At 38.9% G+C, this 6,000-nt stretch overlaps 1 long non-coding RNA gene across 1 annotated transcript; it reads right to left on the bottom strand.

Moving 5' to 3' along the window:
- Positions 1-1,266: 1,266 nt before the first annotated feature.
- LOC116550703 lies at positions 1,267-5,687 on the bottom strand. The gene is made up of 3 exons (XR_004268536.1): positions 5,615-5,687; positions 2,096-2,167; positions 1,267-1,574 (listed from the first exon to the last, which is right to left on the bottom strand). It is a non-coding gene; the product is annotated as an uncharacterized LOC116550703 (long non-coding RNA).
- Positions 5,688-6,000: the final 313 nt, after the last annotated feature.

A 6,000-nucleotide genomic window follows, 5' to 3' on the forward strand; every position in this document is an offset into this window, starting at 1 on the left:
TAGAAAAGGCTCAGAAATTGTAATTACACCGAATAATTGGAAGAAATCAGGGAGAGAATTTGAGAAACTGAGCCTCACTTTCCTGGTTCCTGCCCACTCTGAGCACCTTCAGATGGCTGCCCCACTTCTACACACCTGCTGTCATGAGGCCTCAAAGACAGCAAAGTACCATATTGAAAAAAAAAACAAAACAGAATTATTCTAACTGAACTGTGGACCCTGAGCTTTTCTTTTCCACCAAATTCTAGAATGCTGGTAGCCAAGCTTATAACCCCCAGGTAGGAGTAAGAGAGAATGTACTGCCTCCTAGAAAACTGCTGTGGGCATGCAGGCATTTGGAGATTTCACAACACAGAAGCTAACCAGCCAGTTGTGGCAACCTCAGGAGGTCTAGCAGTGCAAAACTGCAGCCTACACCCGTAGAACTTTATATTTACTTCGGAAGGACTTGATATCAATTAGAAAAGAACAAAAACATGGTAGACAATGTCTAAAATTAAAATGAGGAAAGAACCATAGTGAATTCAGGGGCAAAAAATCAAAACAACAACGACAACAAAAAGAACAACCAAAAAACACTGTAATTTATATCCCTGGAGGCAAGAGAGGTATTGAAACCACGGAAAAACATGAAAAAGCTTAAAAAGGAACACTCATGAAACAGGAAATAGATATTAGAGAATAAAAATTCAACAAAAGACTCGGAAGATCAAAAACATAAAGAAATAACCAATAGGAGAGGAAAGATTAAAGAAAATACTAAGCAAAAAGGCCCAACAGCTGACTAACAGGAGTTCCATAGAGAAAATCAGCTAATTCCTCACTCTGAAAGATGGAAGTCCCCAGATGGAAAAGACTCACTACCAAGTACCTAAAGTTATAAATGAAAAAAAAAAAAAGGAAAGAAAGAAAAAAGAAAAAGAAAAAACAGGAATAAAGAGGAAAGTTTCCAGGGAGAAAAAGGGGGTACATTAAAAGCTGAGGAATAAAAATTGCTTTTGCTTTTAAATGGCAACATAGAAAGCTAGAGGGCAGTAGTGAGACAGCGAGGCACAAAGTGGTCCCCGGAGACCCTCCTCCTAGCCAGTGCACTGGGAGAACCGGGTGGAGCCATGGGAAGTTCGCGCCCATTGCAGGGGAGAGGAGCCTGGCTTCCCTTGTTCCAGAGTGGTATCTGGGGATTCAATCTGTGAAGCAAGAAACCTACGAGCAGGACTGTCGCTTTGCTGAGGGTCTCTGTTTCCCTTTTTTTCCCTTTTACCCAGTGATCCCTGCTCTTCTCACCCTTCAGAGTATCTGCGAGCCTAATCTTTCACGGTCATGTGACAAGATCCTGGCTTTTAGCTGAACTAAGGAGAAAGTCCTACAACAGTAGCACAATACACTTCAAATTCTTCATGTAAATGACGTCCATTCTAGCAGTCCACCCCCAATGGCACTATCAGCCTTACATGAAAATGAAATAAGGATATTTTATGAAATGCTGTCACACAAAAAAGTTACCTGTGAACTCTGTTTCTCCAGGAACTAGTGGATGCTCTACCCATAATGGGACGAACCAAGACAGGCCAAGACTAACGATCAGAAAGCAGGTAATCCAAAAATCAAGAGAGACAAAAGAAATGACAAGGAGGTGACAGAGGGTCCAAGATTATAGTTGGGCAGAAGCTTCACACAGAGGAGAGCCATTGCAGATGGGACCAGCCACCCCACTCAAAGGATGCTTCCAGGGGGAAGAGAGATGAAGAAAAAATGGAGAGATTAGCAGGTAGATTTGACTTACAAGAATTTGAATGAGGCAGTATTTTATAGAGCTGTTAGAAGGTGCATGATGACTTAACCATAATTTCAAGGTAAACTAAGGAAACTGAAAGAAAAGCTTTCAGTTCTTAACCGAGGAAAATATACTATAATAATGTACTACAAATACGGTGTGCTACTTGAGTTCACTGTGAATAGCATTTACATTAGTTTTAATAGTGATAATACCAACTACAGATTTTTCACCACACAGTGATAGGATTGGATAATGTTTAAAACTAATAATCAAAATAAAGCAATACTATATCAGATTTAGAAATAAAGAGGTAAGTACAAGAAAAGCTAAGAAAGATGACATTTCTCAGCTCCAAAGAAGGATCACATTGGTGAGGAGGATAGTTGTGGGCTGAAAGGTAAGGGAGAAAGAGGACACTGTTATACGCCTTTTAGCAGTGGTTTACTTTTGAACAAATATGATTAAAAATTAAATTTCAAAAAAGGTTTATGATCTCATTTTTCAAAATCGAATACAAACTAATTTCCAAACATGCAGAGTCAAAAACCAGACTCTGAACCCCACCAAAACACAGCTGTTTCAGGAAGTACTGCTTGAAACAGCCCACTAACTTCCCCTTCATTTATTAGAATTGCTGTTGTTATGCATTCACTACGTCATTGAGGCCTAGGCAGGGAATGAACCAGATAATGTCCTTGCCCTCATGCAATTTGTATCTTGTCTACAACAGATTAGATGTAAAATATCAGCTCCAATTTAAGGAGGTAAAAGCAGAGAGACAGACAACATTGCTTGAAGGTGAGCCAGGAGATGATGGTATAGATGAGTTGGTTGCAAAATAGTTTTAAGACCCAAATAATTCCTTAAAGTTGAACACATTTCTGAAATGAGTAATATAGAAATATCCAAGTTTTTATATCAATTCCATGGTAACTGCACTAGGGAAGAAAATAACTCAGGCTACTGTTTCTAAAAATTGGTTATGGAATTCAAATGCTCTTCTGTCAAACATTATGGGACAACATGACCCTAACTCTAACTGAATTTTCTTTAGGGAGAAAAGAGACAACAGCCCAAAGTATTAATTTATCAATATATTAAGGCTGTTGTTTTTTAAAGCCTATGCCAAAATTATATTTAATATTATACCCTTCTTATATAAACAAGGTGAATTAAAATTCACTGTACACACCCACAAACAGCAAGAACTATTATCAGCGCTTGCTCTGCTCGCAGGCTCTCTGTCTGCTGAAAACATCTGAGCTTTACTCAACAATAGAATCTTACATTACCACTCGTTGGTGCACACTACACCAAAGGGACGATGTGGCAAGGTTGTTATTGAAAAATGTTCATTTCATTTATTCATTCATTTAACAGGTGAGTACCGCCAGGAGTGGTGGCTCACGCCTATAATCTTAGGATTTTGAGAGGCCGAGGAGGGAGGATCCCTTAAGCTCAGGAGTTCAAGACCAGCCCGAGGCAACCCTGTGAGACCTCATTACTATTTAAAAAAAAAATAAAAAATCAGTTGAGTGCTATTAGTAACTGTTCACAAGCTGGGAGATAGTGGGTAAGTAGGAAACGTCCTGTCTCAGCCAACTTACCTTGAAATAGGGGGAAGCAAATGATGTCACGGAGTAAATACTCCAAAAAACTTCAGCTAGAGATAACCCTATCCATAAAATACAACACAGAGAGTGAAGATGTTAACTTAAATGACGTGCATCAAGAAAAACCTCGGAGAAATAGGCCGCCCGGTAATGTCACTTGACCTGGCAACACCTCTGGTCCCATGACCCTGGCTGCAGAATGTCCTTTTGTTTTTTTCACCTCGTTAGTAATTTGACAACTCATCATTTTATCCCCATGGTCCAACATCGAAAGCATTTCTTGGCCTGTCTTTTGGGCTTTCGCCTCCAAGAACCTGCACTGCTGACTCTCAATTTTGCTTTCATTCAGACCTTATGTTTGCCACATTCTTCACCTACAGAGCAACCTCCTGATTTTTGACTCAGCTCACATGTGATTTGATTCTTGCAAAATCCTTTTCAGAACTTAACTGTCTGATGACCTAGAAATGTGTTTCTGTATGACTGCCAAAAATTGCATGATGAATGGCAGCCTAATAGTTCTGCTATGCAGAGTAGGTAAGTGTTTCTTCTACTGCCTCTCTTTGCTGGTACAGAAGACTTACAGACTCTCAACATGGTGTTTGGCTCTTTCCAGCATTCAGTATGACAAGACTTCAATTCTTACTGAACTTTAGTCCCCAAGGGACGTGAAAGCATTTGAAAATTTATTTAACTAGCCAAATAATCTTAATTTAGTTTTTGGGTTTTATTACATCGATGTTAGATTTAAAGTAAAGAAATCCTAAAAATGATTCTAGGTAGTGGTTAATTTTATGTTTTTATACAATTACTACCAACAAGTAGCTAGTTTTCTAAAATGTTAGATAACAATGAGACTGCAGTGTAAATACTTTTCTGCACAGAACATGCTAAACTCAAAGGTAAATGAGTTGAATGTTCAGAGCTTCATAAGCCTCCAACACAAACAAGCCACTGCAAAGGCCCAGGCAGAGGCTAAGTGTTGCTCCTGGGCATGTCATCTGCTAATGGGCTTCCTAAGCCTAAATTCTTCTCTGTGATTCCACAAAGAAAGTACTCATGATCTCATCTGGGTCTCCCTGTTGTGTCTTTGCCACAAAGTATGATCTTTTCCCATATGGGGTTTTTTTCAAAATGCAAGCTACTACACTTTCTTTTTACAAGTTGGATTCCAGGTCTCTAACGCTGTCTCCTGCTGTGCTGAACATATGTTCAGAGTCTTTCTACTTATTTTTCTTTCCCCACTTGCTTTCCCACTGGTTATTTCCCACACCAAATTGCTTGACAAAATGAAGTTAGCAGCATTAGCTTCGATGCTTTTGTGAGCCAGGTCTTTTACATCCTATAATATCCGGCAACATAGAGAATAGCATGCTATGCATCTTAGGCTTCAACAAATATTTGTTGAAAGAATAAATGGATGCCTCCTTTTTGTAACTCCTATAAGTGATGTTCAACAGATGTGATATTCTCTTTATTAAATAAATGTTTAGACCCATCACCTTATTACACACAGGGATTAACAGAAATGGGGCTTGGGAGTGACTTGATTAGTTAACCAGTTGTCCATAAGAATTGGAAAGGGAAAACAAAGTGAGCCTGGACACAAGGCATTTTCAATAAAGATGCCTTGAATGAAAATAAACTGGGCTGATTTTTTGTCACGCACACACAAAAAAATACCACAAAGTGCTTTAAGCAGAAGGACAGGAAGTACAAGAATGGCAAATGAAGGTATTGGTCTTTCAAAAATAAACTCAGGTCACCAAAAAGTTGTTCAGTAGTATCATGAATCAGTTAATCAGCTGCAGAGTCACAGTCCAGGGAGAACATAGATAGCATTGAAGGAGCTATTAATCAGAAAAAGATCATGTTTTTTTACAAAAACACCCTCCTTAAATAGAAAATAGTAATTATAAACATAATATTCTAATATATCAAAGATGAAGAGCAGTTAATATCCTCCATAATATATTAGAGGATGGGAAGGTTCTAATCACCTTTTGAACCAAACCCATATCTCTCTCTCAAAAGCAAGACATGGAGAATCTTCCCTCTATTCAAGCTTTCCTTTACAATTCATGAACATAAAATGTGAGAATCAGGTTCAATGCAAATTTATCAGGTGAACGAAATCAATTCTTTTCCTAATCTGTGCATAAAATACCTAATTAGAAAAAATTGTACACAATTCTTAAAATAATTATTATTAGAATGAATTTACACACTGAATATCCAGATCTGACCGTGGGATGTCAATCAGGAAGTCCAAAGGTGAGCCTCAGTCCCCTTTCTTCACTGCCTGGCAATGGACAAGCTACCTTGGAGTCCAACATTTATTCCAGCTGTATTTCAAAACCAAATTCGCAAAGGATGGGTGGCTCCTTCCACCCAGGAGAAGATGTTGCAACCTCCAACGGGCTCCCGAGGTTTCCAGGAGCTGAGCTGTGACAGCTGGCACCTAACTTATTAGTGTCTGAGTCCAAAACATTGAATCCTCCATCTGAAGGGAAATTTGCATATCATACATTTACTCAAACATCATGGCCTATTCCAGCCATGAGCTCTGATCAGTTTCCTGTAAAGGCAACACGACAATACCTCCCTTCA

The sequence above is a fragment of the Sapajus apella genome, unplaced genomic scaffold (genome assembly GCF_009761245.1).
Source record: "Sapajus apella isolate SASKATOON/1434 unplaced genomic scaffold, GSC_monkey_1.0 scaffold8, whole genome shotgun sequence".
NCBI lineage: Eukaryota > Metazoa > Chordata > Mammalia > Primates > Cebidae > Sapajus > Sapajus apella.